Genomic DNA, 9008 nt, shown 5'->3' with positions numbered 1-9008 from the left:
CAACTGCGTTTTGGCAATCTGGTTCGCTCGCACACGTTTGTTAGCCCACTACCACCGCCAGTAGCTAGATCCCACCTCCTGCTCCCAGTCGGCTCAGCGACACAGACCGAGGCGGGTAACGCTACTGGAGGTTTTGAGGACAGCGTGTACGCGGGGAGTGATGCTGGACTGGGAGGGAGAGAGGGAGGGAGAGAGAGGGAGGGAGGGAGGAGATGCTGCACATGGTCACGTAGCTGGCTGCAAGCGATCCTAAAAAAATAAAGGTTGGGGTTTGAACCAACACTGGTTCTTTAAATGTGATGTTTGGGGTAGTTCCACGGGGAAAACAGTTATTTCAGTTATGTATTAACTCATAGACGGAGTTTAATTCTTATTATTATTATTATATTTATTTATGTCCCTCCCAAGCGTCAGTGTTTTCCATTTGTTCTTTAACCCTCGCTACAAAAAAAGTGTACATTTCAACAAATCTTATCCTGTGGCCCCTGACAGTGTTATTATTATACACCGATCAATCAGCCACAACATTAAAACCACTGACAGGAGAAGTAAACAACATTGACCGTCTTGTGACAATACAATGTTCTGCTGGGAAACTTTTGGACCTGGCATTCATTTGGATGTTACTTAGACATGTATCACCCACCTAGACCAGATTAGGCACCCCCAGCCCATAGCAATGACACAGGATGCAGCCTGACACAGGCACAGACACAACAGTTTAGGAACAATTAAAATTAAATTACAATTAAAAAAAAAAAAAAAACTGAAAAACAACACAAGGTGTTGATCTGACCTCCAAATTCACTAGATCCCAAACTGATCAAGTATCTGTGGGACGTACTGGAACAAGCCTGATCCCAGAGGACCCTCCCCTTAACTCATAGGACCCAAAGGCCCCCACTAACAACCTTCTGTTGCTTTGTTTTATTCCTAATATTCTCTGAGGAGGGAAAACAGTTCATCATCTACAACAGAAGTTGTGTGTTCATTCACAAATTGGTTATATTAGGACATACAAATGACCCTATGTATTAGTACCATATACATAAAATAATAGGTATAATAGGTATATAATTCGCGCGATCAAATTTTATAGCGATTAAAAAAGAAGGACATGCCAGTAGAATATCAGATAGCTGTAGTAGCGCATGTAGTTATTTTTACTCCATTTTAAAAGGATGGATAATACAGTATATGCACTGTTGAAATACTGGGTAAGGCCCAGTACAGAGGACTGACGGGGAACTTTGTGTACTGGTGTCAGCGAAACCACCTTCTTATCAACGTGGGGATAACCAAGGAGATGGTGGTGGATTTTCTAAGACGCCGTTCTGCCCTCCCCTCACCAGTGAACATCCAGGGAATGGACATTGAGCAAGTGGACTCTTATAAGTACCTGGGTGTTCACGTTAACACCAAACTGGACTGCACTCACCACACAGACGCGCTCTACCTTCTGAGGAGACTGAGGTCTTTTGGAGCGAAAGGGGCACTCCTGAAGACCTTCTTTGACTCTATAGTGGCATCAGCCATCTTGTGCGGAGTGGTCTGCTCGAACAGTGGCATCACCGAGAGGGAGAGGAAGAAGCTGGATAAGATCATCAGGAAGTCCAGCTCTGTCCTGGGCTGCCCCTTGGATTCAGTGAGGGAGGTGGGTGACAGGAGAGTTCTGGCTAAACTGTCCTCCATGCTGGACAATGAGTCCCACCCCCTGCATGGTGACCTGACAGGACGGAGGAGCAGTTTCAGTGACAGACTGCTTCACCCTCGATGTGTGAAGGAAAGATACAGAAGGTCTTTCCTTCCTGCTGCTGTCAGGCTCCACAACGAGCACTCCTAATATGTGCAATATTATTACACCTTATGGTGTAATAGTCTGTGCAATATGTCTATCATCTATCTCTGTTGCAAACTGCAATTTCCCCATTGTGGGACAAGTAAAGGTTTTCTTATTCTTATTATTCTTATTTGCACTTGGCCTTATCATAACTAATATCTTGCATGTTTACTGCATTTCATATTCTTATTTAGCTATTGCATCTTTTGACATTTTAACTATTTCGAATAAGCAGTAATGAAATATGGCGTGTAATGTGTAACTAGGCTTTAATTTGGTGGCGGAAGACCTGCTGGTATCTTTGGAAAAATGCTGTAAAACTGTGTAAAAATGATCAAGTCACTCCTTTTCTTAGAAAGTAAGGAGTGGTTTAATGACACACCAACATTTATAGCATCCTTGTCATAGGACGAGAAAGGTGAAATGCTTTCAGTTGTGTTCACGGTTTATGACGTTCTATAAACCATGTGAAAGGAAACTGTCATGAATCATTCATTATACCATTAGTTATTAACCATCGACTATTTCAGAGTGCTTTCTTAGATGGAGAAGAGTTGTGATTTTGATTGAAATGGAAATAGTTGAAAATAGTTTAAAACACTTATACAACATACACATTCATTTAAGCACCAAACACAAAAAAAAGGACTAAATGTTTTCTTTACTAGGGACAACCACCAGTGGTTCAGAACTGAACCTTTACTTCTAAGGGTTGTTATTGTGATAGCAGCAAGTATTGTTTATTCATGTCTGCTGTAGTGACAGTGCGATGGTAATCGTGCTTCCTGGCATTTTCATTAAGGTTTGTTGCACTAATATGTTAAAATCAACTCACTGAGTATTTTGCCAATCATTTCTTAAGGCTCATTTTCCAGGAGATTGTGTAAATTAATGAAACAAGTAATGAATGCCATTTATAGTAACATATTACTCAGTACTTAGTAACATTTTACACAATTATTATTGGAAATAAATATTTATCATGTCCATGTCACTTGCTCTGACTGAGTTGAAGGTGGTGGGAGGTTGGCTCGTCACATTAACTGAAACTCACTGCCAACTCCCAACGCACACACACATTTCACCACTTCCTCCCGAGAAATATGAACACCGTATCCAGGAAGCCACACTTTGGCCACCCAGCCCGGCACTTCATTTCCTTTGAAACTGGTGGAAGAGCACAACCATTCCCCAATGCACATCACTATGAGCGCATGTCAATGAGGAGCAAGTGACAGGGGCGCATTGTGAGATGGTCGCAGAGAGGGAGTGCCATGTGACACTCCTGAATGGGCTGCCGGGGGTTGGCTGGAGGAGGGAGGATGGCAGCATCCACAAAGGTCCATTGAAGGATTGCAGACTAGGTACAAGACTGGCACTGGTCCTCCTTCCCTTCCATAGGACGGCAGGAGGAGGCCGCTGCTTGGTACTGAGTGAATGGAGGGATTATTTTGGAAGAATTGGAGAGAGGAGGTTTATTATCACCATATTACACTTCCTCTACTCTATCGTTGGCCATTATGTCCAGATCTGCATATACACTACTGTCTTGTGCCACTGACCACTTTGTCTTGTTCATACAGCCGAGAACAGACAAGCGTTTCACACACGTAAATGTTAGAAATGGCAACGACTGCGTGCATTTGTCTTCCACCTAGGGTTGGGCTAACATTTTCTCAGGCCAATGCTGTTTTCATTCAGCGATGAAAATGAATGGCCAGAAGATGTGAAACTGTCAATGCAACATTGTCTACATCTCACACACACACACATCTGCTTAATTTGAACAACTAACTTCAATGGGATTGTCAATGAACAGTAAGTCCTTCCTCCCCACAATTCTTATATGGAGAATATTATATTTTAGCATATGTTTCAGTCCCAGAAAGAATAAGCAGCGATTTATGAATTGCTGCTAAAATCTGTTGCGTGTTAAGTTGCATGTTGTGTTTGAGGAAATACTTTAAGTTTAATTGAAGTGGATCAAGTTTAATGGTCCAACCACGACTGTGAAAAAGTAATACCTAGGAAGGTTGTGCATGGTTCACTGTTTCTTGGTGGTGCGTTGGGAAATGACGACCTGTGTAACTGATGGTTGAGCATAGGGAGAGGTACGGATAGTTGAGTCGAACTGGATCTCAAAAGCAGGACTCTGCAGAGCTGTAACACCGAATAACAGAAACCATACATGCTGCATAAATGGATAGCGTGCAACTCCTCAACTCGGCAATTTGGATGTTTGATGGGTTCTGAAACCCGAAGAATGTAAATTTGTCGCAAGCAGCTTTATGTCCTATTAAAAACAGCAGGACGAGCCATGACGTCCCTTCAAGTGTTTCACAGAGTTTTTAGAAATCCCACATTATCACACCAACCAGTCCACACCATGTGTCTACATTCCAGCTTAGGAGAAGGACACAAGTAAATTAGTAGTATGTTGCGTTTGACAGGAGTTGTTGCACTAATGTGTGTTTGCTCCCCTCCAGTGGTGATTAGAGGAAATTACAAGGATTTGCAAATTGTGACGTGAGCTTGTGTGAATACGCTCAAACAAAACTACACAGAACACAACCAGTCAAGATGATAAACCTGAAGGTTAAAACTACACACAAAAGCTGTCTCCAATCCGCTGTTTAAATAGCACTTTGAGGATCACTGTCCACTGTCCCACAATGAACCTTTCCAACTCACATCTTACTCAACCACCTGCCCACTGACTCTCTACCTACACTGAGGGTGTAGAGCATGTGTGTTAGCTCATACAGAGACAGAAGATCATGAAGTCTCCAGGCCCAGATGGTGTCACCCTACGGTCTGTAAGTCTCTGCAGACCAGCTGGTCCCCATCTTCACCCACTTCTTCAGCAGATGTCTTGTATATACTTTGTAATTTGTATCTTGTTCTATTTCTGTTTTTTTGCTCCTTAAAATGTCTGTACTTGCACGTTAAACTGCTCACTTGTGCCATAAATTGCCCCCCGGAGACAAATAAAGTTTTCTGAATCTGAAGATCCCTGGAGCTGTGTGAAGCCCCCTCCTGCTTCAGACATACCGCAGTCATCTTGCTGCTTCTACCATGAAGTTTGTCTAGGGACTGGGGTAAACACACCTGAAGCAGTTCAGTCCGCCTCAGGAGCTGCTGATCCAGTTTTTCACAACGGTAGTTCGTTCTCTTTGCATCCGTCACTGTCTGGCTTGGATCAGCCACGGAATAGGACGAGGTTAGACTGCCAACCATCTATCACTTATACACCTTCAGAGTTAGAAAACAAAGAAGAGATAATCACTTCAGTCCTGGCAATTCTTCCTCTTGTCGTCACATACAGATGAGCAGTCAACTATTACAGTCAAATACGTCTTTAAGCAGCCTGAATTTACTTTACACAAACATGCATAGATCTACATACTGTAAACAATCTTTTACTTTTTACTTGTATAACCTAACCCAGCTCTTCCAGCTCCCCCTGTTCTCTTACACACCTCAGCATTACCTGTGGACTACTAAATTGTTTGACCAGATATGTCTATTATGCATACATGTGTTATATACAGTATGTAATGTATCTGTAGTCTGAAAGGCCAGAAGGATTTTAGCTAAAATACGAAAATCTGATAAGGGTCAATAAATTGTATAGTGAGATATGTAAGGGTTCTTTGTTAAAAGTGGCTGATTATCTCGAGTTTTCAGGTCTTATGAGATAAGAGAGCAGAGGAATGTTGACTATTTGCAGAAGATCTGATGCCATGCTTCTGAAAATGTTTCTGATCAGGAAGAGGACTTCAGACGCTGCACCGTTTCCCCCTTTGTCGAACGGTTAGTAGAATAAAATTGTGCCATTTTAATTGCAATGCAGAATCTAATCCTGAGAAGAATCAATTGCATGATTTGGTGAATAAAAGTTAAGGACACAAGAGAGTGTGTCAGCCAGTCAGCGGTGCAAAATAAGCTGCATGTATTCACATTGCTTTTTACAATGATGCCATAGAAGAAGGACTGCTTTATATTTCTGAGTTCAGCTTCAGATTTATCTATGGTGTAGAACAATACTGGTCACTACAGTCTCAGATATGTTAAGACCATAGACTGTACATTTAGTTACTGATGTTCTTCCCATGACAGACGAATGTCCTCTAGAGGGCAGAGTTGCAGTTTCCTTTGTTATGATGTATTCTTCTGAAAATGATAAGAACTCAAAATTGAGGACTGGGGTATTTAGTTGCAGGTACTACACAGCTGCATTGGATATTAATTATGGACAAGAAAGCATTCAGACAGTTCCAGTTAAAAAATATTTGGTTTGTCAGTCATTCTTGTCTTAAAATAGCTTTTTAATTGACTTTCTGAAATATTTCCACCAAAAGACATTTGTCTCACCCATGACATGCCAAAATAAACCTGATGCATGTTTAGTATCAAACTGGGTGTAACATCTTTGTTTCAATGCGATACAGACTGGGTGTCTCCAGTTATCAGATGGTAGATATGTGGAAGTACAGCGGCCTTGCCTTTCCTTTGCCTGTGTGGTTCAGTCAAGTAATCAAAATAAAGTTTGAACCTATGTACTTTAGACAAAAAGAAATATCACATTTCAAATGTTGCAGAAGTTATGAATGAATAACCCAAAACATTCCCGTAGGAGTTAATATTCTTTGCACCATAAGTCAACTCCTGCAGGTGTAGTTATAGTTTAGCCATGGTCAAGCTTTCCGAGTCTTCCGGCCTCGACTGAAAATCAGAACAACATCCTACATCTAAGTGAGCGAGCCAGGATCTCCTGCCGTCTGTGTGACATTTAGAATCAGCAAGGTTGTTCAGCTGCAGTGTATGTTTTGTAACAGGAGAGGTTTACAGTCACATAACTTTCCCAGCTCTCCCACAGAGGCACACATAGCAGAGTGGCCTGTGACGAGGCAGCGTATCCAGTGACAAACACGGGCCAGATGGAAACAAGAGTGCGTCTGCTGACCTCACTTGGACCAAAATATGGATAAGTGTTTCTACAAGCACTACACAACTGTAGCTATGATCTGGGGCCATTTCTCTGCAAACAACTGCAATTTCATCTTTTTATTTATTTATTTATTTTTTGATTTGTGACATGGGAATTTTTCCAAACTCTTTGTGAAAAAGCATTCCTAATTTTCTGTCACCTGTTAGGTTTGGCTTTTGTTTTTATGGGAAAGTATGAAAAAGCAAGATCTCAAATGTGTACTAAAAGACTGCTTATTATAATGAACCAACTGAGAAGTATCTATCTAACTGCAATTTCCCTTTGTCCTTTCCATCTGAGTATTTTCCAGTAAATCGTTCTGGTTTTTAAGCTTCCTTAAATTGCATGACATTACATTTCCAGCAGCAGCAGCAGTTTTAACTGAAAGACTTCATATCTGTTTAAATTAGAGCAAGATTAAGAATAGAGAAATCATTTCCCACAGAGGCTGTGGGAAATGATTTCCCACAGCCTCAATAAAGAGACATTTGTGCAGCTGTGGAATGGTAGCTAGGTGGTGGCTCCAAGATATCTCAAGCTCCAATTGACCCCATTTCAAATTTCTTCATCTTCTGTAACCGCTTGTTCCTGTGAAGGGTCACGGGGTCTGCTGGAGCCTATCCCAGCTGTCATCGGGCGAGAGGCGGGGTACACCCTGGACAGGTCGCCAGTCTATCGCAGGGCTAACACAGAAAGACAGACAACCATTCACACTCACACTCACACCTACGGCCAATTTAGAATCACCAATTAACCTAATGAGCATGTCTTTGGACGGTGGGAGGAAGCCGGAGTACCCGGAGAGAACCCACGCAGACACAGGGAGAACATGCAAACTCCACACAGAAAGGCCCAGTCGGCCCCATTTCAAATTTTCTCTCTTTAAATACATGTTCCCGGTTCACAGATGTTATGATACCATTAGCTAAATTCTAGTCTCCTAGTCAGTGTACGACTGGTTGGATTGACATATCTGGTCTGGAGTGACTGAATAGACATCCCTTAGGTTATGGGTCATATCTACCCCTCGCTCCTCCCCGAGATCCTCCCTCCGTCCCGTCCAAATACAGTCACTTCTGACTCCAAAATAACCAAAATGGTGACAGCCTTCAAAGCAGTAGTCCACAAACCAGTGGGTAACGTTACTGCAGACACATCCATCATCCATTATTTTTCATTTGTATGAAAAAGCATCAAACATACAAAATAGGCAACTTGTGGACATAATGGAGCATTTAGTCATGTAAAGCCTCACAGTATTTATTCTGGCAGTACACAAATAATGGATATTGAACAGTCACCAGGTCATCAGAAACACAACTCTGTTTGCTGATATTATACAATTGTTGTTCAATTGCCCTAATGAGGCCAAAGCAGCCAGTTACTGCTGCTTTAACTACAATCCTATTCTTACTTTTTTCTTGTTCCAAGGATCTGGGGTACACAGGTAGCCAGTGATTGAAAATGTACTCACCGCTGCACGTCACTGAAAGTCAGCATCAGGGCGGTGGTCTCTCATCCTTTTCCTGGACTTCTAAAATAACTTCCACATGTGCACAGGTCAGAGGGTTATCGCTCAGCTCACCGTAGAACCACCGGATGAGACACAGCAAAAAGGACTGGATGCAATTAACATACGTCATTTTTTTTTGTTCTTCATGCCAAAGATAAAGCAGGAAGCTATATCTATTGTCACGCCGCTCTCTCTTTGTGTCTATCTTTGTCTGCTTCCTAGCTTCTGAAAAGTCAGCATCCATGTTATTGCTTCTCTTCCCGTCTGCTTTGGTGATTAATGTCCTCAGTCAGTTGAGGAAATAACGAATATTGGATGTGACTGAGATAATAGTTTGTGGCCAGTTGTTTATGGGGAATTAACTGAACTCAAAAAAGAAAAAACTAACAAACTAAAACTAACTAAAAGCTATGGTCTTTTTATGGGTTAAAGAAACAACACATAATGTGGTAGTTAGTGAGCATCATTGTTAGTTGAAGAATTTGGGGCCTGAGCAGTAACTTCATATTTTTATAATTTAGAATTTATTAATTCATCACCAACTCTCGGGAGAGGAATTAATTTGTCAAAATTACACCCAGGATAATTCTGTTTCATTTAAACCTGGGATATTTCCAGTTAAGCTGACTATTGTGGCTAGAGTTGTACTAAGGTCGCACTTTTGG

This window comes from Chelon labrosus (genome assembly GCF_963514085.1).
Source record: "Chelon labrosus genome assembly, chromosome: 2".
In the NCBI taxonomy this organism is placed as follows: domain Eukaryota; kingdom Metazoa; phylum Chordata; class Actinopteri; order Mugiliformes; family Mugilidae; genus Chelon; species Chelon labrosus.
This window is presented reverse-complemented; position numbering follows the sequence as displayed.